Source organism: Lycorma delicatula, chromosome 10, assembly GCF_047948215.1.
Source record: "Lycorma delicatula isolate Av1 chromosome 10, ASM4794821v1, whole genome shotgun sequence".
NCBI classification, from domain to species: Eukaryota; Metazoa; Arthropoda; class Insecta; order Hemiptera; family Fulgoridae; genus Lycorma; species Lycorma delicatula.
The window spans coordinates 16409400-16436347 of NC_134464.1; the positions used below are offsets into that span (position 1 = coordinate 16409400).

Here is a 26948-nt window from a genome sequence, read left to right on the forward strand (position 1 = left end):
AAGCCCTTGCTTATTATTCGGTCATCAAAGAACTCTGCAGAAAATCCATGGTTTCTCGAGACGTGTGGCATATAGCGCCGTCTTGCTGAAATCAGCAATACCGTTCTTGAGGTTCAGGAGAAACAAAAATTGGCGCACAATATTCCTGTATACTTCACCATTTACTGTCTGTTAGAAGAATATGGCTCCGACTGTACGATGATGAGATATCGCACACCACACCAATTTTTTCTGGATGCAAAGATTTGTCTTGTAAAGCGTTAGGATTTTCAACCGCCCAAATTCGACAGTTTTGACTGTTCACATAACCATCGAGATGGATCCAAGCTTCATCACTAAAGAACACCGTGTTAAAAATTCGATTCCGTTATCATTTACGGAAATGACATGAATAATAAATGACCTAAACCAACAATATTGCAATCCCATGTTTAAATCTGGAGGCTGAAGCTCTTGAACTAATCGTACGCGATACGGATACAATTAAAATTTTTTAGCAGCTTTCTGAACACTCGAATATGACAAACCGACTTGCGTGGAAAGTTTTCGTAAACTTTTCCGTGGAGAATTGTGCAATCTTTTTTTCACATTCTCTAAAACGTCATCTGTCAAGCGAGTTGATCGACCACTACGTTTTCTGTCGCAAACACTACCTGTCTCTTGAAATCGGTTTGCTAGCCTAGAAATTGACGTTTTTTCTGGCGGAGGAACAGTAGCCAATTTAATTTGAAATGATTATTTTACACTCGCTTACGATTTTGTAGCAAAATATTGTTCAAGAATGAAAACTCGTTCTATGGTAAAAGACATTCTGTTCGTAACACGACCGGAAACGGCGCAAAAGTTTACACAGCTCAAGAAGAATTAACTCACACTGCCGTATCTGTACCGGTTGAGTAGCGCTACCAACTTCGTTTCAAAAAACAAAATTTCCCTTAGAAAAACATTACCATATATTAACAATTGGGTAACAGGACTAAAAAATCACTCTGTAGTATTATTATTAGTATTTTAAATTATACCAGTATAGATGTAGCCCTGAAAACCTAACGGAACGAAATAATTTCTATATGGAAACATTCCATCAGTCATGAGACGCTCTCCATAGAAGACTGCATTAGTCGAACCTAACCAACTGGCTGTTTTCTTTTTTGAAAACATATTTTTTCCCAAGATTTTTATGTTTTTGTAATCCCGTCACAGATCATAGGCCGGCTACGTTGTAAGGTGTAGGGTGGATAGACCATTCTATCCATAATCAGATACATATGTGAAATTCATTGTAGTGAACCAATAAAAAGAACAGTACTGGACGCTGTAAGAACATTGACAGGATTTCCGATCGGTGTAAAAAAATGGAATCGCAACAGAAAATTTTTCACTACCCGAAATTGCTGAATACTGTAAAGTGATTGTACCATCTCTAACAACGTACTACCCTTTGAATGGAAGTTTCTCGTACTCGTGTTTTTCATATTCCTACTTTCTATCCCGTTGTTAACAGAAATTATGAACTACCTACCTAAAGAGTGGTAGTGTTGTTAAAACATGTAATCCTATCCTCCTAACAACATTTGTACTCGTATGTGTCCTACGTTTGAGTCCTCTTTAGCTTAGCACCGGAATGTACCGATCACTAGCGGAAAATCCCGATTCGTTAGTACATGTCTCGTAGTGATCAGGTGTATACTTGTTATATATATATATATATGCGAAATATATATCGACGTTTTGGGAAAATTTAGTGCTTACTTTTTAACCGGATTCGAATTCGCAAAGCGAACCAAAATCGCAAATATCCCGAAAACGGTCCGTCTTAGCGTCCTGAAAAACATTTTCAACCCTCCTCGCCACTACTCACTCACAGTGGTACGTCAGATGATAATATTTTCGGCGCCCGGGGCGCCGTTCGAAAATTGGAGAGGGGTGCGATGGTGGGATGCCACCGTAATATCTCGGCAACCGCTCGTCCCATTTTCACGATTCAAACGGAGTATGTAGTAGCAGATCAAGAGCTAAATGTTTAACGCATCGGGTAAACTTTTGATCGACCGGAATTTGGTTATCCGGAAATAAAATCGTTTTGCCCTATGTTTTGATTGCATTTACCCAACGTAAAACGTACTGATCCGATCTTTCGCTATATACGCTCAAACCTGTGTACTAGTGCAGCTGTAAAGTATAAACTTATGAAAACTAAAAAAAAATATGTAAAAAAAAACCTTTTTAAAAACCACTCATATTAAATGCACTAAAAAGTAGAAAATATGTAAAAAAAAATCTTTAAAACACAGCTATTAAATTAAACACACTGAAATGTAAAAAAAAAATTTAGGATGGTATCTCAGAATGGTCTGACAACAAGCTTTAATGATGGTGTATAAGATTATGTGAAAGTCATACCTTCAAATTAAAATTTTATGTCTGCCAATTTTTTCTTATAACCAGAAAGTAGGCACTGGAATTTACCGATTACTAGCGGAGAATCCCGATTCGTTAGTATCAATTTCTAGAGTTAAATTTGTATTATAACTTTCATTATATCAATTTTCATCACTCAAAATAAAATATTTTTACACAGAGGTAATCAATTTTGGACAATTATAATCCCATTCCGAGACGGCGCTCGCCAGGGCAACCCTCCCGGAGGGCCTAGCTACGGAGGCACGGCACGCCCTGCAGATAGTACAATAAATAAAAAAAAATTATATCTTTACTGAGAAATGTTACAACAGCAATTAATAGTAAATAATTCTTGCGAATTTCTGAGCAAGAACACCGACTTTTCTTTTTTTTTTGTTTGTTTCCTTTTGAAAAAAGTATAAACTCATTCTAACCTTAAATTTGACAAAAAAAACTTTGATCCATAAAAAATATTTCCCATAAAAAACGACTAGAATAAAAAAAATAAATAAAAAAAGTTTTTAGTACTGGGAGAAATATGTCATGTTGAACTGAACAATAAAGAAACGGTCCAGTCATAACGAACCATGCTTCTAATTTCTCCTAATCAATTTTTTCGACATTCAATTGACCGAACGCAAGAACGACTCGACTCACGTTTTACACGCACAACTTCAGATAGACTACTACAGCCTACTCAAATTTCATTGAAATTGATATAGTAGTTTTAGAGATTTTCAAGCCACAAATTTTTAAACTTAAGCATATATATATATATATATATATCCTCGTCGCGGCTTCGCCCGCGCCATACGGTTACTTGCGTTTTCCGTCTGTGTGTTTCAAAATAGTCGACCCCCATCTTGGTTATTCGTTCTTTGTATGGATAAAAAGCCCTGTACCACAATGAAGTGACTATACTTCGTTTTTAATTTTTTTTTTCTAATTTTCCTATTTTATGTTTTTTAGTTAAGTAACTGAGGCAGGTGCAGCCAATCGCATCACACATACAATAAAATGGTAGTGGGTGTTGGTTGAGCCGCCAACGCCGCTACGTACATCGTCCCACCCTTAAAAAATCGGAATTAAAAAAAAAAAAACCGAAAACGATTTTAAATATTTATCTGAAGAGTATTTGCAAGTCAAAATCTAGTGAATGTCTCTGTTAGTATAATCGGAAATATGGAAAATTTGTCATCATTGTTAAACATTTATTTAAATTTCTTTGCCTCTTTCAAGGTCAATTTTCCAAAAAGTTTAGAAATTTTTTTTTTAGATATTCATCTGCAGATTACACATATCAAAAATCAAGTTGATATTTTCATTTGTTATCGAGAAATTAGTACATTTTATTGTTACTCAATTTTAACCCTTTAAACTTGAAATTTCATTTCAAATTCATTCTTTTTGTGCACTTACATCTTAAGAAGAAGGTGGATATAGATTTTCACCAGTTTATCTTCAGTAGCTTTTGCTAAGCGTTGGTTATGAATCACTCGCATGTTTTATATACAGGCTAAAAGTGACCAAAAGTAATGGCCTATATTTAGAAAACCATTCGTCTCAATCTCTTAATAGTAGGCTCAATCAACAGTAAATATCTCTAAAATTTGTTCTGTATACGGTCACTGTCAGCGGAATACGTATGCTCTGCAAGCCGACTCAATGCAGTTGCAGTCAACCGAGAAGTGGACTCCACAGCAGAAGGTTCGGTGCGTACTTGTGTTTGCGGAGTCAAACACAATCAGTTACGCGTGTTCAACCGAATGGAATATCGATCCTTCTACATCTAAGTCCGTACGTTACTGGGATACAATATTAAGAGAGACTGGAAGCTTGGTTTCACAAACTGGAAATCATCCAAAGTTTCATTTAGTGACGAAACGGTGGATCGTGTACGCGATGCATTGACTGCCAATCCTCGAAAGTCAGTTACGCGAAATAGTTACAAATGCATATTTCTCGTTCCACTGTTCACGACATTGTTCAAAAGCGACTTCGTTTGAGAACGTACAAGTTATAACTCCTTCATTACATTAAACCAAATGATCATCCCTACGGTATTAGTTTGCTGCAGAGGTAATACACCGTGTCGAAAACAATTCTAATTAACTTGCTGACTAACTTAACTTGCTGAGCGTTATTTAGTGATGAGGCAACCTTTTCATACGTGCGAGAAAATTAACAGACAATTGTCGAATATTGGGGTACTTTAAACCCCTATAAAGTTTATTTTAAAATGAAAGGGACTTCAATGTATTTTGAGTCGTCTTATCTGTGCATGAATATTTCTCTGACCTACAGAGTAAGTTACTTATATTTCTTTCTGAGTACAGAGAACAAATCTTGGAGGTAATTCTTGTCGATTGAACCTACGTTTAAGAGATAACGACGACTGGTTTTCTAAATATAGGCCATTACTTTTGGATACCTTTAGACTGGACACTGTATATAAAAAAACCTTAACTAAAGCGAATGGTATTTTCATACTGCTCATACGACAAAACGTAAAGAAAATTAATTTTCGACCCTCGCTAATACCGTACTTTTCTTCGAACGTCGATTAAAAATATTGTAACTACCTACCCGAAAATGTTATTAAAAATATTTAAATGATAGATAAAAATTGTTAAAAATAAATATTAAAAGTTAAAAATGTATGTTAACAATATTTTAATTTATGTAATCTTTCAACGATCGTATGAACGTCTACTGTAAATAGGAAAATTATGAGATAATCAATATGCGTAATTAATTTGCCATATTTTTGATTTTAAGAATAAACAAAAAAGAAGAAAGTTTAATAATGTATATAACTCGATATTTTCCAATAATTGCCTTCAAAGCATAGCTTTTCTTTCAAAAGTAATAATGCCTGAAATTTGTTAAACATTATAAAATAAATAAATAAAATAATCGTACAAATTTAAATAATAACGATTGTTATAACTGTAGTCCTTTAAAAATTAAATAAAATAAATGTTTCTTTTATCACAAAGTAATAACCGTAATAATAAAACCCAAAACAAGTTTTATTTATGTTACGTGATTGTACAGTTAAAAAATAAAATACTTTTTCTCTGTATATATGGTACTATAATATAGGGTAGCAGAACTATTTAAGCTTTTACTGAGACAATTTATGGTCAGAAGTTTTGAACGTATCCTCAATTCTTCTTCCCAGAAAGTTAAGTGAGTTCCATGTTAGGGTTAGGGATTGATAGTTCCATGATACCATGAAATGCCACACTAGGCTCATTCGATGTTCACATTCTCCGTGGGGTATCTGTCACTATGTACTTGCTGTATTACGCATCATTGGTTTCTATTCCGCCATGTTGGATTGTGTATAATTTCTCGCTATATTTCCTCGCCATATATATATATATATATATCAACTATTATAACACTTTTTTTATATCCCTCGTTTTCTTTATTTCCACCCTTCTGCTTTTTATTATCATTTTTTTTTCGGGGGCGGGTATAGGTTGGGGGTTTTGAGGGTGCGGGGATTTTATTGAGTGAAGATTTATTCCCCTTGACTTTTGAAGCCCCCCTCAAAAAACAACATTGTCCTTTCTTAACTTCCTCGTTCATATCCTCATCCACTTCTTTATCATCCGTTCCCTTCCACCCCTATTCCATCTCATACCCGACACCAAAATATATAAAATATCATTCTTTCAATTTTTTTTTATTTTCTGTTATTTTATCCTCCTCTAACTTTTCTTCTTTCCCTCATTTTCACGCACTACGTGTCACAATTTATTACACTTTCGAGTCATTTCACTTAACGTCTGTTTATGTCGGTGACGGTCGTGGGGGTAATACCTTTTTGCATATGTTAATAATATGTCGTTTGACTGTTAAACTTTGTTTTCTCCTTTTTTTCTTCTTCTTAAAGGAAGACATTGTTTCTAATAAAGTATATAAGGTTATTTAAAATTTTAAAAAGTCCTTTTATTTCCTTCTTTTTTTTAAGATACAAATTTTATTTCTTCTCCTGTAATAACTATAATAAACGTCTTGTTTCAATTATTTTCATAATAATTTTACAATTATATCTCCTCTTTTTTTTATATCTGATGTTCCTAGATGTAACAACTTTAATAAAAATGACTAGAATTATATTATATTAAAATTCTGTTCTCCTCTCCCCATTTCTTTTCTCAGTATATATATATATATATATATATAGTGTGTGTACGTTGCAGGGTTACCCTCAGTATCTCGAGATTTCGCTTAATTAAGATCATATTTTTCTTAGGCACATTTGTTAACGATTAAAAAATAATAATATTTGCAAAATCGTCCGTAACCCTAAAAAATGCTGTTGTAGTCGTCTACTACATTGGGACGTCACAGGTGAGCGATAGAATTAAATAAATGAATAATATTTAAAGTGTAAAACAGTAACTCGGCATGGCCGGGTCTCAAATTCGATCGCCCGGTTGACTCGGTACCTGGTCCGGTAAGCCAGTTTGCCTACCGTACAAGCGAAATTTATTCTATGTAAGTTGTGAAATTATATTAGTTTAGTTAGTGCCGATCGCCGCTGCTAGTACCGCCACACCCGCACGATTTAAATACGGTATGCGCGCGCTTTATTTAGAATCGTTGAATTATGTAAACTAAAAAATATTATATTTAAATAAAACGATAAATATTCTAAATTAAGTTGTAATGTACGAGGTCTGTACGGTTCAGTAAAACGTTTTATTTACAATTCAATTATTCCTGGACTCTTATCACTTTTGAAATAGTTCCCTTGGGAAGCCATACAACGCTTCAAACGGTTTTCCCACTCTTCATAGCAGTGTTGGAACTCAGAAACCGGAATATCCTTCAGATGGCCGGTTACATTTGTTTTTATGTTTTCTACCAATGTTATACAGACAATTGCTTTGAATATCAAATGATGATAGGATTACAAATTTGTTTTGGCTAGAGACGATAAGGTTATGGAATTGGTCACCAACTTAAAAGCAATAAATTGTCATATTTAGGTTATGTTATAAAAAGTAAAATTAAATACCATTTATTATAATATTCGTATATCTATTCAAGAAAAAATAACGGGAAAGTTCACGGTCAAAAAGTAGCGTAGGCAGAAAACGTATTTCGTAGATTCAAAACTTGAGGAACTCAAGTTTTGAATCTGCTGATAAAGAGCCCTTTTTAACAGCTGATCAAGGGTCCTTTTTATTGCCACGGTTTACGGATCGGTTGATAGTCATGTTGATCTTCAGTCTTCGAAAGAAGATGATCAGGTTCACGAGGAATTTAAAAAAAAGGTCAGTTTTTAAATATCACCGAAGGAAGATATCTAAAGGTTTGTAAGCTCTGAATGCTAGTGGCCGATAGTGTTTTGAAATCGAATGGTGACCAAAGCGTTCTTTCAATCTGACTTTTGTTTCATTAATAAGTAGCTCCATCTCACTTTAATTCGTTATCATCGTTAATTTTTCTATAACTTGGCGATACAATTTTGGATTGCGTATTGACGATTGTAAATCGCAATCAAACATGAATATTATATACGTATAATGACTTTTGATGGATTTTTGGCGCTCATATTTGACTATTCTCATAACCAACCGCGTGAGTTGAAAGCAAGCCGCATCAGTAAAATAAACACGATACTCATTTTTATCAACAAAAGACCTAAGTTAAGACCCAGAATATAATTAGTCAGGCTATTTTAATTCATGAATAATCCCGATGCGGTAACCAAGTAGTTTATGTAGGTCATGAATTGCATTCCTAACAAAGATGATTTAGGCGTTTTTATAATTTAAAAATGTTTTTTTTAACTTAGTTATTATATTTTTCTTCTTTTTTTTTTTGTTCTTAACGATTTAAAGACAATCTTTTTCTAAGATTTACTTCTTTATTACGGACTAATTTTCAATTTTATAAAATTTCATAGACATATATATTTATATATGTTTGTTTGTTCTTTGAATGTATTCTGATTACGGAAGAACCAACTGACAGCTTTCAAATTTTCAGGATACATTCATGTTATCCCAGGGAAGGTTTGAAGACATAGCCCGAGGCCCTTGTCTTCTTAGGGGTGAAGGTGTCAATTAAAGATATTTATAAAAGAACAGAAAATTAATTAAATTAATTTTTGTCACCATGGCAACAGAAATAAGTTGTAAAGATTTCCTCGTCAAAAGTCAATGTACTGTAGTTATTACTATTCTGTATTATGTTGTTTAGTTTTTTTTTTCAATTTAATTGTTATTTATCAGTATTATTCTTACTACCATGGGGGTACCGACTCAACTACTGCAGGGGTTCTGGTTAGACGGGAAGGGCGAACGAAACGAGCTCTGCATCCCTAGGGTCGACCTCTTTGCCTGCGGAGGCCTTCGTGAGCTCCAGAACCGGTCTTGGGAGCTTTTGGTTCTTCCCCGGGGCTTGCCTGCGCCGACTTGGGCCATGGGGGTCCCTTGACTGGACGGTCAAGGATCGCTTTGTTTGCTCAATCGACTAGCATATATATATGAAATATATATATATATATATATATATATATGAAAAGTTTGGAAAAATCTCGGTTGAATTGAAATCATGGTCGGGAATATTTAAAATATTGTTAAAAATATTAAAAATTGTTCCACACTGTTCCCGTACTGTACCAAAAGTCTTCGATGAATTTCGACCCCTGATACACCTTCCGACCACCAAAAACGGATCGCTGAACGTTGCTCTTCTTAGGTGCAAACAGAAAGCGGAGCAGCCATGGTTAACGGCAAGGTAGCGATAATGGAACTAACATAGCAGCATAAAACTTGCACAGACATAACAACAATTAAACCACGCATGTGTCATCTACGCAACACGACAGTACTACCAACATAAACAAAAATATAACTAAATTGCGGATAATAATTGAGTACCCTCCTAATTAATAATACCCTCGAAAACATTTTTAGTAAGATGAGAAATGATTTTCTTTTTTTGTTCCGGCTTTTATTCTTTATTTTTTCTAAAATATTTTGGGTAATTATTTCATCTAAATATTCGAATTTTTAAATTCTTTTGATTGATTCATCTTTTGAAATTTAAGTTTTGGATTCTGTTCTTATTAATGGAAAATCATTTTGTTTTTTATATAAAATGTATGGATCAATTTTTTTCACACATTTTTCTAATTCTTGTTATAATTATTTTATTTAGATTTAATTGGTTTTTACAATTCGTGTTATTACGTTAAGAATATTTATATTAAATTGTTCCAAAAATTGTCTACGATTTTATCAGATAACGAAGGTTTCAAAAAGAGAATTTAATGATGTTAGCTTGATGATGGTAAATAAAACAAAATATTTCCTTCCCTTAAACGTTTTGTCTTTATTGAAAAGGAAAAGTGAGACGTATAGATAATAGTGAAAAGCGTAATGGAGTGAATCCGTGAAACGTGAAACATTTTCACTTACTGAGACTACGTATATAATATAATACTTTACACTCTAAAGTGTGTTTGGCAAAGCGGATGTGAATGATGCGTCGCTAAACTAGACGTGAAGACCGTGAAGCTCGCCGAACCCCACGATCCACAAAACTATGAACGTTAGCTATGCTAACCTTGCTATATAGGGTGAATAGAATACATATTACTTATACCTCATTTCATCCACAAGGGTGAAGAAGTAGAAAAAAATATAGGAAAAAAGAATAAAAATCTGTGGGTTTACCCGTGAAGAGGAGATGTGAAGGTATTTTATATTCCTTCTTTTAATACAATGCAAATTCAACTGAGAGTATTTAAAATCCATTATAGCATTACGGTTTACTCGTGTTATTGCCATCATTACATTTTCATTCATTTAAATGTTTTCGTTGTTACTTATTATAATTTACCTTTCGTGATCCAGTATCTACATTTGCTTTAAATCATTTTAAATTATAAGGTGATCTGAATAAACTAATCCCCATAGAAATAATAAATTTTCCTTAGAAATAGATAAAATGTGTCAGAAACATAAGCTAATTCATTTTTTAAAATTGCTGTAATTTCTGGTTTTTAATATTTTGTATTTAAATATTTATTTTACTGATCGACTTAAAAAAGAAGTTTCTTAAATCTAAAACCTGATGTAATTTCGATTATTGAACGAAGGATTCTGAGAAATTATTTTTTTTACTTTCTGGTAGTATAGCTCTATAGTTATGCTGCAAGAAGGAAAGTATGTTAATTATTTCTTGTCATTTTATGACACAGGAACCCCCCACCAAAAGAAAAAAAAAATGCAGGGTACTGTTCGTAAGTACGTGTGTTGACTTGTTTGTAGCTTAATAATTTTTGACTGGATAAATCGATTTTGAAGAAGTTTTGTTCAGGGACTCCTGAATATGGGGTAATTTGTTGGTAGATTTTTGAGGTCAATAACTTCAGGAGGTGAGGGGGGTTTTGGAGGTCAGTTTTTTCAAAATGTTGTAAACAAAGCCCCACTTAGCTCAGTAAAGGCGTACGTGCTTATCCTATAGTTTTAAAAAAATGTTTTTCCCCAAAAATTTTCTCCTTTCCCAAAAATCGAAAAGTGTTTTTATTTATTTTATATTTTTTAACCTTTTTTTAATGTCTTCTAAGCGTAGTAGTAGTGCAAGAGGCCCCAGAAAAGTAGTTTGGGGAGAATTCTTTAGTTTATTTAAACTTTTAATAATAATATTGCAATTAATTTCATTACCCCTACCTACAAAAAAGAAATTTTTGGTGACTTTTTATTGGTTGTATATATTTCAGTGGAATTGTTTACAATGTCTTCCATTTAACATAGTGAACGTAGACAAATCAAGAAATCTTATTGGGAGGTGATTTTGGGGGTGGTGGAGCAAAAAAAATCTGATTTTTTATTTTTATTTTAGAAAATTTTTTCAAGTATAATTATTTTTTTCACAATATAAGGATAAATAAATAATGCCAGGAAAGTATAACAAATTTATTTTCAGCTATTTAGAAAATAACAAACGAAAAAGTAATAATAATAATAATAATTAAATGGGGAATACGTACATTACCTAGAAACAATATAAATGAGAGCTAGTGTTTATGAAATAAAATCCGCCGTTTGTATAGAATTATTTAACCTACCTCCTTCTTTATAAATGAAGCATAAAAAGTTATTTTAATTTATTTTCATTGTTATCTTACGACCTTGGATGTGTTAGATACTATTCTACCGAGAAAAGCTTTTTCCCGATAATCAAGCCCAACATCAACAATAAATATTTTATTTGTAGTAAATTATATTGACCACTTCAGGAATGAATAAGGATGATTAAAAAAGGCAAATCCCTAGAATTTGACGAACCGAATCAAAGGAAACCGAGGTAAAATCTTTTTCAGAGCGGCATCTCAAAATACACAATTAATTTAAAAAAAATAAATAAACATGATTTTAAAGTCCATATTAATTATGTAAAATATAAACTCCTGAAATAATATTAAGGTACATACGTTAAAATACTAAATATAAAAAAAATTAAATAGACCACACTTCGAACCCATTTATGACAAATTATTTGAGCACATATTACGTTGAATGGTATATAGAAAATTCAAAGATGGTATAAATTTCTTAATTAATACTATTTAAAAATTATCCTTAGAATAATATTATTTTTTCTGTAAAATAAAATATTTTAATATTTTATACGATTTCCGTGGAGAAATGGTAGCGTCGCTTCATCGAAAGGTTCAGGATTTTATTCCCAGTCAGGCATGTTATTTTTTTCGCACGCTATAAAAAAAATATCATTTTCATCAATTGGCAGCTGTTACAGAATGTCATCTGGAATAAACGGAATGTAGAGGAGTTAATTGGTGTTGGGCTTTCTCTCCTTATAAAACATTCGACGAATTCATTGATCCACGGGAATAGATTGTAGATATTTAATTGTCAACAAAAAAAAAAAAATTGTATTTTAAATGGAGTAACTGAAAAAGTTTGGAATGGTTCAACAATTTAATGAAAATTGGAAGCATAATAATAAGGTCTATTCACAGATGCCGAAGTACTTCGTTCAATTACACGATAAAAGTTCTGTTGTCTTGTTTGATAGAGTACTTTTTAAGAATTTTTTTTTAATTTTTATTTATTATCTAGCAGACCCGACAATGCTTCGCTATTGTTAGATTTGATTATATATATATATATTTTTTTTTTTTTTTGTCTTCAGTCGGAATACCTGTAGAATTACTGCGCAGTGCAGGTGAGGAAGCGATTGATAGATTATACAAACTGGTGTGTAATATTTATGAAAAAGGGGAATTTCCGTCAGACTTCAAAAAAAGTGTTATAGTAATGATACCAAAGAAAGCAGGGGCAGATAAATGTGAAGAATACAGAACAATTAGTTTAACTAGTCATGCATCAAAAATCTTAATTAGAATTCTGTACAGAAGAATTGAGAGGAGAGTGGATGAAGTGTTAGGAGAAGACCAATTTGGTTTCAGGAAAAGTATAGGGAAAGGGAAGCAATTTTAGGCCTCATATTAATAGTAGAAGGAAGATTAAAGAAAAACAAACCAACATACTTGGCGTTTATAGACCTAGAAAAGGCATTCGATAACGTAGACTGGAATAAAATGTTCAGCATTTTAAACAAATTAGGGTTCAAATACAGAGATAGAAGAACAATCGCTAACATGTACAGAAACCAAACAGCAACAGTAACAATTGAAGAACATAAGAAAGAAGCCGTAATAAGAAAGGGAGTCCGACAAGGATGTTCCCTATCTCCGTTACTTTTTAATATTTACATGGAACTAGCACTTAATGATGTTAAAGAACGATTTAGATTTGGAGTAACAGTACAAGGTGAAAAGATAAAGATGCTACGATTTGCTGATGATATAGTAATTCTAGCCGAGAGTAAAAAGGAGTTAGAAGAAACAATGAACGGCATAGATGAAGTCCTACGCAAGAACTATCGCATGAAAATAAACAAGAACAAAGCAAAAGTAATGAAATGTAGTAGAAATAACAAAGATGGACCACTGAATGTGAAAATAGGAGGAGAAAAGATTATGGAGGTAAAAGAATTTTGTTATTTGGGAAGTAGAATTACTAAAGATGGACGAAGCAGGAGCGATATAAAATGCCGAATAGCACAAGCTAAACGAGCCTTCAGTAAGAAATATAATTTGTTTACATCAAAAATTAATTTAAATGTCAGGAAAAGATTTTTGAAAGTGTATGTTTGGAATGCCGCTTTATATGGAAGTGAAACTTTGACGATCGGAGTATCTGTGAAGAAAAGATTAGAAGCTTTTAAAATGCGGTTCTATAGGAGAATGTTAAAAATCAGATGGGTGTATAAAGTGACAAATGAAGAGGTATTGCGGCAAATAGATGAAGAAAGAAGCATTTGGAAAAATATAGTTAAAAGAAGAGACAGACTTATAGGCCACATACTAAGGCATCCTGGAATAGTCGCTTTAATATTGGAAGGACAGGTAGAAGGAAAAATTGTGTAGGCAGGCCACGTTTGGAATATGTAAAACAAATTGTTAGGGATATAGGATGTAGAGAGTATACTGAAATGAAACGACTAGCACTAGATAGGGAATCGTGGAGAGCTGCATCAAACCAGTCAAATGACTGGTTTGATATATATATATATATATATATATTAAATAACACAATTGAAAGTTTGAAAAAAGATTAACTAAATTAACATTACGGAACTTCACAAAATTTAACATTTCCCTTTCTCCTTTCCCCATTTACTTTCCTCCTTTCATTTCCCCCATTTCCTTATCTAATTTTTCATTTTTACCATCTTCATTTTACCTTCTCCATTCTACCTTTACCTTCCTTCTCTCATCTGTTTCTCTGGTTTTCCTATTCCCTTCCTCATTTCCCTTTCCCCTTTCTCCTTTTCTTTTTTCTCCTTTCTATTTCCTTTTTCCCGTTTTTTTCATCTTTCCATTTTCCCCTTCTTCTCTTTTCCTTCTTCAATTTTACCATTTTAGATTTATCACTTCTCCAATTTTTCCCTCATTCCCTTTTTCGATTTTCCCTTTCTCCCTTTAATAAATAAATCGTAAATTAATAAATAAAGAGTAAATCGGTCCAGTTGTTTTTCGGTCTATAGCGGGCTCATATATCGGAAACATTGTAATGGAATCGTAAAATATTTAGTATAGCGAGTGTTGCTTTTACGTCCAACAGACAGCGCTATTTTTTAAAAAAAAGCGTGTTTTTACTTGTCATAGGTGTGACATCTTAGATACATAAATAATAGGAATATAAAACCACGTCCTATTTTTATGCAATATTCTGTCAAAATTTCAAAGCAATCGGTGAAGAACTTTCGGAGATTTAAGATTTTGAGCAAATGAACATTTACATTTTTATTTATATAGATTTATTATTTTCACACACAATTACAAACAATAAAAAAATCTGATCTGTGCAACACATGACTTCTTTGTACACCTATTAAATTACATATACACATTTAAAAAAAAAATGAAAAGTATATAACATTTCATTAAAAACTTTATTTTTTAATTTGTTTTTGTGATGTTAATTATTATTCATCGCAATTTGTTTTTACAATGTGAAGTTAATAATTATTAATAAATAAACATATTTAAATTATTAAAAAAAATTAAAAAAAGGAGATGAAGTCTGATTCGAACTGATGTGTCTTCCCCCTAAGATCCAAATATTTTATCAATTAAACTTTTATTTGGCTTAACTCTTGAACCAAAGAAAATAAGAAATATATTAGATATATCGTTGAAATGCTCTCATTCGGGGTTATTATAGATTCAAATTTGTTTTTGATCTTGCGCTATTTTGGAAACTTTTGGTCTAGTCGATTGCAATCAAAAAGTAAGGTGCATAACTTACTTTTATTACTACAGTTACTACAGTCCTAAATACAAAATTTCAACATCCTACGGCTAATAATTTTTTTATTTATGCGAGATACATACGTACCTACGTACAGACGTCACGCCGAAACTTTTGGTCAAAATGGATATTTAAAATTGAAATCTGAAAACCGAAATCTTTGCGATTATTTTTGCTCTACAGCGTTAGGCTGTTGACCTTTTAAATTAAAAATTCAACGGCATCAGTTCCCTATAAACAGAAGTAAACTGGCCAAAATCGGTCCAGTAGTTCTGAAGATTTAAGGTGATTTAGAGGCCAACACCGAATGCACACACACACACGTGCATACGAACATTAACATCCGGAAAATTTCCATCCGATGTTTTATGTTCCTTTTAATATCCGATGAAAATCGCATTATCTCCAAATTGGTCCGATTAAACTAATTAACCTTGTAGATAGCTCTACTGTAGCACTATCTAAACTGGAAATTAAAAATAGGAAGTAATAGTATTAGATTTTTCATTAGATTTCGATGTTTTGAAGCCGAAACAAATTTTTTTTTGTATTTTTTAATTTGGTGTCGTCTTTAAAAATCCAAAATTTTGATAATTAAAATTTAGACTTTTCTAACTTTTTAACTCGTTTTTTTATACATATTAGACGAATAGAAAAATATCAGATATCAATTATAGTTACATTAAAGTAAGGAAGAATAAGAATTTAAATTTTGAATCTGTAATTAGGATAGTTAATTTACGTAAAATTTAAATAATTATTATTTATTTTTATATCTTAATAAGCTTAGAATATTTAGTAATAAATACATAAAACAAATTATGACTCGTCAAAATTTAGATAGCGTAAATACTTGGATATAGTAAAATAGTAGTTTTACCTTCAATAAATGAAGTAGATTTTGCAGTGCTAATAGTTACAGTATTAATAGTTTAGTATACCGCTAAAGTATGAGATAAGTAGCAAGAAACTCGTCTCCGATACAGCATCCAATCTCCAATCTGCCCGTCAACTGTGCTTTTATAGTTTAACGAGTATGCTATAGTAAAGAGCTGATAACCATTATTTTTTGTGTAGATAAAAAACTTAATTTAAAATCACTCTTTTACATTAGGAAGATTATACTTTGGTTTTAGAATTTAAATGCTGTAATAAAAGATGTGATGTGGACATCACATGACTTCCTTGTACGCCTATTAAATTACATTACACATTTTTAATAGCAAATTAAATTTTATTTCACTATTGACTTCAGATTTTTTTTTTATTGTTATTGAGTTATTATTTATTGTAAAACTTTTTTTACAATCACACGTTAATTATTAAAAAATCAATTCATTTAAACTAGAAAAAAGGAGATGAAAAAGTCCGATTCCAACCGATGTGCCTTCCCCTTGATCCAAATATTTTATTAATTAAAATTTTATTTGGCTCTAACTCTAGAACCGGTGAAAATAGGTACCACTTATGGAATATTGTTGAAAAGCTTTTAATGGACGCTTATTACTGCAGTTAAGAAAAAGTCCAAAATCCAAAATCTTTGGATTTTAGGGCGATTGATTCAGTCGATTGCAATTAAAAGGAGAGGTGCACAACTAGATATTACAGCAGTCCTAAACCCAAAATTTCAACATCCTACGGCGAATCGTTTTTGAATTATGCGAGTACGTTCAGATGTCATGCCGAAATTAGTCAAAATGGATTCAGGGATGTTCAAAATGGATATTTCCGTTAAAATCTGGAAACCGAAATTTTTCGCGATCACAATACTTCTTTTACTTCGTACAACGAAGTGAAAAGGTTTTCCAATTCCCGAAAATGTTATTTTATTAATTTCTATAACATGTAATTCTTTTAATCTTTAGACGTAATTTTTTTACAGATTCTACTATTTTAGTACAAGATTGAAATTTAGTGAATTTTTATAACTACTGTTTTTTAAGAAATCAAATCGAGAGCTTTTTTTTTCAAAAAAAATTAAGACAAATTCAAAAAAGCAAAGAAAAAGACAGAAGTTAATTGTTAAGTTTATTATTTGGAAATATTAAACTTGAAACACTACGTAAACAACCGGAAAGAGTAAGTTATTGTATATGTTAATTTTTTATTGTATAAATTGATTTATTTTTAATTGAAATAATCTTTACTTTCGTTTAATATTAATGCTTGTTTTTAATTTTTAATTATTACGATGTATCTTTGTATTTACGTAATAATTGTTTTCTGAATATTGTCTGTATGTTTGTGCGTATAGTTTCCTGTTCGATGTATACTTATGCTCATAAAAGGTATGAAATGATTTAAAACCGCGCCTTGTTCGTCTATATTGTGATAATCTTTTTAAAATAGTAATAATAATAACAGCAATAAAGACAATGGTTTCTAACCAATAAACAACATGAGAAGATAATTGTCACCGGTGTAAGTTCAGCCCAACTTATCAATTCTTTTTTAACGCTCCACCTTCTTTATTCCATTTCTCCTATTATCTTTTTTCTCCTCCCCCTCTTTGATTTAAATTATGAGATACTGTCATTATAATGTTCTATCGTGTATTAACATAATTTACATCTAATTAGTTGTGAGTATAAAAAAGACAACTACTTTAAGCGCCTGACGTCGAAAAATTACGAACAGAAAAATACGACTCTTAAGTGATTTTTTTTTATATCCGTGTAAAAAATGATTGGAGTGTAGAAAAATATTTTAGTAATTATAATAGTTTTACACATTTGTGTAATAGTAAATTTCTCATGTGATGGCAAAGAAAGAAAAAAAATACTGTACCCACGATAAAAGTTTTGCGAATGTAAAAAAGTTTTTTTTCTGCTAGAGCTATAACTAACCACCTGTTGCGAAATTTTATTTGCGTGCTAGCAATCGGTAGACACCTAATAACATTTTACTGATGGACGATAATGAGTTATGTTTGAGTATACCATGTCCAATCGGGATTCGAACGGGAACCTCCCATTTAAAGTCAAGTTGCTATCACTTCGCCACAGAGATATTTTATACTAATAGCATACATTAAAAACATGGTTTTCTATAAATAGAAGATCATTTTGTTTTCAACAAAATAATATGTATAAAGTTGTCTATTTTCGCAAGACCGCAATGAAAAGCACGGGGCGAAAACTCTGTTTTATTTTGCACCTTAACTTTCTTTATTTATTTCATGCAAAGAGATTTAGTACATATTGTATATTGAAGTTATCATTTCCATTTTACATCAAAACCTTTGTCATATTTAAAGAATTTATGTAGATATTAAATATGAAACCGCGCCTCATGATTTTCATTGTAGTTTTGCGAAAATAGACAACTTTATACATATTATTTTGTTGAAACAAAATTATCTTCTATTTATAGGAAAGCATGTTTTATTTTTTTTTTTTTTTTAATTTTATGTTAAGTTCAAAAATATTTTTTCTAACACTCATCTGCTGAAAAATTTTCAGCTAAAAACTTTTTTTTTTTTAGGGATGCAATTGTTATTTAAAATATATATAACTGTATCATTTTATTTTTACTTTTATGCGCTACTGGGAATGTGTACTACTGCTTCCCACCTTCTGCGCATGTGTACTACCCATACCTATCTACCAATTGCGCATGTGTACTACTCCTCTCCGTTTTCTGCGCATGAGTGATGCTGCAAAACCGTTAACCGTGGAACAAAAGTGAGTTAAAAAATCTGATTTGGACACCACATGATTTCCTTTTACGCATATTAAATTACATATACACATTTTTTTTTAAAAATAAAAAGTATATAAAATTTTATTTTACTAATAACTTCTGATATTTTTTGATAAGGTTTGATAAGGTATTTTTATTGTTGTTATTGAATTATTATTTAGAGTAATTTTTTTTTTACACATAAAGGTTAATAATTATTAATAAATCCATTATACTTAAATTAAAAAAAAAGGAAATAAAGTCGGATTCGAACCGATGGGCCTTCTCCTTGTAAGAAACAAAATATTCATTAATTAAACTTTTATTTGGCTATAACTCTCGAACCAATTGAAATAAGTACTACTTATGATATATCGTTGAAAAGCTTTCAATGAGGGCTTATTACTGCAGTTAAGAAAAATTCCAAAATCCAAATTTATTGGATTTTGGGCTTTTTTTGACATTTTTGGTCAAGTTGATTGCAATCAAAAGAGTAGATGCACAACTAGATGTTACAGCAGTCCTAAATCCAAAATTTCAACATTCTACGGCTAATCGTTTTTGAGTTACGTGAGGTACATACTACGTACGTACAGACGTCACGCCGAATCTAGTAAAAAAATGGATTCGGGGATGGTAAAAATGGCTATTTCCGTTGAAATTTGAATACTGAAATTTTCGCGATTACTGTACTTCCTTTCATTAACCATTGGACCAGCCCGGTGAGCTAAAAAAAAATAAAACTGAGTCATACTAGAAAATAAAATGAAACCTGCATGCAACAAGGAGGAAATATCTCGGTTCTATCTCAAAAGGACCGATTTTCTTTCTTGATAACGTGCGTCCCCATATCGCTCAAAAGACATGGAAAGCTATTAAAAGTTGATCGGGTGGTGTTGTCAAATCCATCTTACAGTTTCGTTATTGTTCCATCACATTTTGTTTTGTTTGGTCCTCTTAAAGAATTTTTACTTGGTCCCTAGTTTGATAACAATAAACCAGTAAAGAATTCGGTACAAAATGGTCAGGCATCAACTTCAATAATTTTTTATTATTGGAACATGAAAGCTCAGATTAACATGGAACAAGTAGCTTATGTGTAGCGAGGAATTACGATGAAAAGTCGTGTTAGTTCATTTTTTTTTTAATAAATAATCATTTTCTACAGCCTCTTTAATTATTAAACGACCCTCGTTTAATAAGTATTGTGTTAATTTAACATATTAATGAGTACATAATCCCAAGGAATAATAACGAAATTACTACTGGGTCCGATAGAACCTTTAACATAGTCGATGGAAAACGTTCCTTTTTTTTATAAATGATGTAGTAAGAGTGAAAAGGGAAAAAGGAAAGAAAGGAATGATCTGCAAGCGTAATTTTAAAACATATATATATATATATATATATATATATACAAAGATACCATTTAAGAACCGAAAGGAAGTATAATATACATTGTAAAGGAAACGAAATATTCTACCGAGAAAGACGAAGCAATGTAATGCAAATAAAGGCTCGATAGCATTTGACTGTGTTCTAATTTTTTATAACGTTTACAATTCGGCTGGGTCGTAGAAACATAGGATAGAATTGCTTCGCTTAAATAGGAGGAGCCCTTTCTACTTGTATTAGGAAAAAGAGGGGAAAGAGAAGGAAAAGAGACAAGTTTTTAAAACGAACAAAGTGTGTTTTAATTTTCTACCCTCTATTGCATACATTTAACGAGATAGTCTGGCTCATGAAGTTTTGATTCCAATTAAATGTAAGAATAATTTTCTTTGGTATGTTTTTATTCTTTAAAAAATAATGGAAATAAAACGAAAATATTATATTAAGCATCCCGTAGTATATGGTGTTATATCATACTTACTTAATAATAATATTTATTTTATTCCATTCTTTGTATTTATTTTGAAATTTCTTACCCTTAAGCGTTGATTTGCAATCAGATCCTGGTCTAGCTGTATGAGGTATCGATTTCCGAAGTTTCTACAAAATTTTTCCGATTAGAGGGTATAAATCCTTTTAATCATCTTCCCGAAAAAAAAGAAAATATTAAAACCAATTTATCTTCTTGAAAAATACATTTTTTCTGGTATAAAATGTATTTCGTTACTTCTATGTTTCTTTTTATTGTAATTATTTTCTACTGTACTACTGACAGAATAGTTCTTCACAACTACCTTGTGTACGTCCTACCCGTAGAAATTCCATATAATACTAATATGTAACTTTTGAGGAATTTCAATAGATGTTCTTTTTTAATGGGTTTACATTATGTGATATAATATACTTACGGTTTCTTCAAAAATGTAATTAATTGTATAAAAAAATTGAAAAATGTATCTCTCAATGGAAAATAAAACAATTATTTCATTTTTAGGTAAAGCTTTTTTTCTTTTTAAAATAATCAAAACAAAGAAATTTTCATTTTTTATTGGTAAATTATTCCCAATAGAAATCTAATTTTACTGTTCATCCGGATACTTTTCACGCCATGCATTTTCGTCAAAGTTTAGAAGGCTCAGTTTGAGGTGGATTGCTGGACCGGCCACTGAATTGTGCTAAGAATTGTCGCTTTACACTATACATAGCAATAAAGAGTGTAGAGTTTATAGTGTCTCTTTAATTATAGAATGGCCGTATTTACGAGGGGCGTTCTATAATTAAAGAGACAAATTATTGTAGAAAGATTATTATTTATTCAATAAAAATCAAACTTACGCTACTTTTCAATATAAACGACTAAATTTAGCCGCTGGTCCCATCTTTTTGAAAGTTTTCTTACTCAAGAAGCAAATAATTGTTCACCTTGATGACTGAGCAATTCTTGTACCGTATTCTTCACCTGTCCGTTGTTACCGAATTCGGTGTCACATATACCCTTTGAGAGAACCAAACAAAATAAAATATTATGGTACGAGATCGGAAATGTAAGGGGGATGTGATAACACTTCCTGACCAAAATTTTGAATAACTTCCCGTGGTATGGGGGTAGGCGTTATCATGCCCAAGAATAATGCCTTTTGACAGGAAACCCAGATGTTTCCTCCGTGTTGCAGTTTTAATTTTTTTATCACAATAATACTAATTGTTGATTATACGTTACTCTTCCAAATAATCTCATTAAATTGGTTCTTTTTAATCCTAAAATTGGATGCCAATCGTGGTCGCCTTCGATCTAGAAAGCCACCTATCAAAACAGCAATTGCTGCCACAGACGACGAATTTAACCTAACTGACGCCTGGCGTCAAGAATGGATCACAAAGCAGAATAACCAAATCCCATGTATTCCTCAAAGGCCACCGGGTTTTGACTTGCCACGTAAGACATGGTCAACGCTAAACAGAATATGAACTCAGCATGGTAGGTGCGACTATTTCCTGTATAAACGGGGTAAAACACCGACGCCCCTTTGTGAATGTGGTGAAAATCAAACTGTTAAACACATCACAGAAGTTTGCCCTAGGACAGCTTATGAAGGGAATAGTGAAGATTTCGTGTTGGCGACTCCAGAATCAGTAGCTTATATTAATTTGTTAAATCTTTGTTTGTAATTTTTTACTGTAATTGGTGTTGTGTTTTGGGCTATACGATAAATAAATAAATCCTAAAATATCTTTAGTATCACTTTACCCGTTTAGGAATATGTTTTGAACATATTTATGGCAGGTGAACTCGGATGTTTCTATTCCAAAATCTGAGTATGGATTCCGGATCAAAATGATAAATCCAAGTTTTATCACAGGTTTTTTCCGATCTAAAAAAAGCATTATTTTCCGCTAAAATTGGTTTTTAAGTTCCAAACAAATGTAAATTCGGATGTCATTATAATTTTAAGCCAACGTCTCAGAACCCACGACAAACACGTTTTGCGGTAATTCAGCTTAACGTAGAAAATGAAATGGACAATGCCGATAATCTCACTGTAAATTTCAGCAACTTTTCAAACTTTTATGCATTTCTTTTCGCGAATAAGATCGTTAATGGGATTTTCTAAAGGGTCAGTTGCAACTTCGACCGATCTCCACTTACATTGAAAATCGATGAAACATTTTCTATCCGATTTAAATTGATCGATCCATTTATAAATTTTTGCGCAATTTATACACTTTTTACTATACTTTAACATTCGTGAGTAAACTTGGGCTATCCTTAGGAAACAGATTGTCAGCCAACATTTAGAAATCAACAAAATAAGTTATAATAATGGAATTTGTTTTTAAACATCTGATATTTTAATGTCAGGGGTACCAATTTGAATGTCTTGAACGACAGTCTCAGATTATTCTTTTTTCCACTGTAGTCATTTGTCTTTTTAATTATTGAACGTTCGTCAAATTAGGAGTGACGAATAATATATAAGGAGTGTACTTCAAATAACCCAGGTAGACTTACTGTTGAGGTAGACTTACTATTGCAGGAGTTCCTCCGCTTAAACAACTGGCGGAGATGCGAGTGAGTATAGCATGTGGACAACCTTCTAAAGAAGCATATGAAGAGATGCTGCGTAATTGGCAACATCGTTGGGATGTAGCCAACACGGGACGATGGACACATCGTTTGATACCTTTGATCCGACCACGGATAGAAAGGAAGTTCGGGGACATAAATTACTGGATAACGCAATTTTTTACAGGGCATGGGTCGTTCAGGTCCTATTTATGTGCGAGACTAAGGGTAGATAACAACAACTGTCCTTACTGTGGGGCTTATGATTCCCCTGAACATGTAGTATTTGAATGTAACCGTTGGACTGAAAGCAGGCAATCCTGTGTAAGACGTATAGGGCCATTATCTACGGAGAATGTGGTGGATAAAATGCTACTTAACGAGGATAACTTTAATGTGATCTCGTTGTTTATAACCGCAGTTATAAAGATGAGGAAGCTCGTCAAGAAGAAACCGCTCGCTTATGACGGCTTGTATGTGGAATTTCCACCTACGAAATAAAAGAGCTAACCGGTGAACTGATCTGCCGTGCCGGACATACAGCCAGCGGGCGGGGAGGCGAGCTAGAGTAAAGGACACTCCTCCGGCGCGAGTCAAACTTGATTGTAGATCCGTTCCAGAGGAGTAGGTGGAAATATATAAAAAAAAAAAAAAAAAAAAAAAAAAAAAAAAAAAAAAAAAAAAAAAAGGTAGACTTACTGCCCATTTGTGAGTTTATTACGATTTTTAAACTTTGATGGGTAATAATTCCGAAATGAACGATTAATTTATTCAGCAACCATATGCCTGTTCTAAGATGTTCTTTAATTACTGAGGAAAAATTTCTCTTTAAGCATATATCTAATTCGATAATCAGAAAACCCTTCCCACGAGTAAAATATCCTGATCTTCTGAGAGATAGTGCATATCTCTCAGAGTGCATATCTTCTGGTGGCTTGTCGCCTCAGAGAGACTTATGCTGTCTTCTGGGTAGGATGTTATTGTGGTTTCCTAGCCGTTCTTTGAGAATAAATTGTTCTTATTCACCGATCATCCTTCTTACTTATATTTTATTCTTTCTTCCTTAATTTGCTTTTCTTTTGTTTTTGAGAATATCGATCTCTATAGGATCCAATCGATTGACAGCGCCAGGAATGGCGCTGGATTTGTGGAACAGGGTGCTGTGGGTCGACCCGATTAACCTGTTGTCTGTTCACTAGCTGAACATTGAAAATAATTGATGAAGTTCCTAAATGTAATTCTGAGACTTTTGATATATTCTAATTAGAAACTAAAAAATATAGGTAAAAAATATCAACTAATCGTTAAACGAATAGCTCGTATATAAAATCATTTTTATCTTCATAGGTGTGAAATACCTGTACCTAAACAATGTACAAAAAGAAAATCAAACTCCTTTAACTAAAATGTTAAAAGTGCGTAAAGAAAAATAACTAATTAGGCCAAATTTATTTAATATTTTAACTTTTAAAAGATGTAGCTATTTTTAATTGTATTAATTTTTTATAAAGTAATTTGTATTTAAATTTTAAATAAAACTTTATAGTTCAGATAAAACAGAAGTAATCTAAAAATAATTTCAAACTTACTGACGCCGATGTAACAGTAGAAGAATTGCAATTTCAGCATAATTGGGTGCAAATCCTACCTTGTCCTGAAAATTTCCAATTGCTAATTCCCCCCACAGATAGCGATAACAGAGCAAGACTGTGCTGTGTGTTAAGCTCTCCTCTTTTCTTCCCTTTCCTGTTTAATATAGTACTTTAACCGTTTACGCATAATGTTACATTTTCTTTCATTTATTTCCTATTCCTTTTATTTTCTTTTCGTTTATTTTTCGCCGTTTCTTTAAATTAATGCCTTATCTTACAGTACTGAATATTCTAAGCTAACACATCCTGTTCTACTTAAGAAAGACTGAAATTAAGAAGTTTACTTGGATACAAATTAGGGAATTTTTATTTTTATTTTAAGATTAAAAGTGTTTTTTAAAAAATAGTCGTATATTCAAGTTTAATCTTTTAAAAAAATATAACATAACAAGATCTATTTAAAACTTTGAAATAAATATAACACATACGCGCGCGCGTACTGTACTCTCTCTCTCTCTCTCTCTCTCTCTATATATATATATATATATATATATATATGTGTGTGTGTGTGTGTGTATGTGAAAAGAGAGAGGGGTGATAGAGAAGATTGTGGAAAAGTCTCTTCGTATTTTAAGGGAAAGTAAATTGAAATTTTTTTTTGTATTTCAACTGGATTTTATTAAACCAAACATGTACCGTTTTGATGGAACACTTCTGCTATTATTGAGATAAAACCATAATCCCGTCACTGCAGGACTTATGTATGTATTTTCTGGACGAAAAAGTGTGGTAATTGATTTTCATCGGGTTCTTTTGAAGTCAACCTTTTATTTTTAAGAGAATTCTGTACAAACCGAAACAAATAGCAGTCTGACGATGCAAGGTCACGAATATAAGGTGGAAGCATCAAATTTTACCAACGAAGTTCTTTCAATTTATAAAGGGGCCACCAAAAATGCATGGGGTCTGACGTTGTCACGATGGAAGAGGACACCTTTCCTATCGTTCTTCGTTCTAAATCATTTGACCGAGCGAGCAGCAGCAGCTTATAGTGAACCATTGTTTTTCGATGCCATCCCAGAAACACAGCATCACCTTTCTTGGCGTCAATCCTGGTTTTTCCACCGTTTACGGAGTTTTCCGTTGTTTTAACTACGATATTTTTCGGTACATTATGTTCGTACGTGATTCATTTTTCATCATTCGTAATGAACTGCTTCAAAAATGGTTTGAGTTTTCCGTTTTAGCAAAAAAATTCGATCTATTAAGTTATTTATAGTTAAATCATGTCTGACACCCAAGTTTTTTCCAGCCTGCTTTGTTTTTATATTCACGGTTTGAAACTGTTTTGTTGTAAATTTTTTGTTTGTTACTGTTATCTCGATTGCTAATATCCAGTTTTTCTGAATTTTTTCCATGATTTCATCGAATATTTCTGTCGTTGTCCGACCAAGCAAAGTGCATTATTAACATCAAAATTTCTGGACTAAATACGCTTCAATCGAATCTATACCACACACATACTGATACCACACTGTCTGTAAACATCACAAATTTCTATTTGGCAGCCTCAATCGAATTCTTCCCTTTTTTGCAACAAAATTTTAATATGTATGAAATTTGTTCTTTATTTTTCAAGACGCAATAACTTTTAAATAAATAAACTAATATAATCATAATCTTCCTAAAAATACTCAGTTGGTATCTTTTTTCCAAATATTAAAAATGTTTTTGGGTAGTTATAAAATTATATGTGAAAAAATAAATAAGTATTTTTACGATAAAATTTACGTATTTTCTGAATCACATACAACATTATTCTTTGTAAAATAAGTGGAAATTTTTAAGAAAAGTCAATTTTTATAAACTTTCTTTTTCTCAAACTTTTTAAAATTTCGGTTCAAATTTTTTTTCTAGATTCGGTTTCATAACTTACTT

General features: G+C 32.0%; 1 protein-coding gene across 3 annotated transcripts in view; it reads left to right on the forward strand.

The window, feature by feature from the left end:
- The window catches only part of LOC142331398 (RNA-binding protein 5), a 94363-nt gene that overhangs the window by 41831 nt on the left and 25584 nt on the right, over window positions 1-26948 (forward strand). For all 3 annotated transcript variants that reach the window (XR_012757982.1, XR_012757979.1, XR_012757980.1), the window contains one exon: window positions 17164-17360. The gene's annotated coding sequence lies outside the window, so the exon portion shown is untranslated. The remainder of the gene's footprint in view (window positions 1-17163; window positions 17361-26948) is intronic.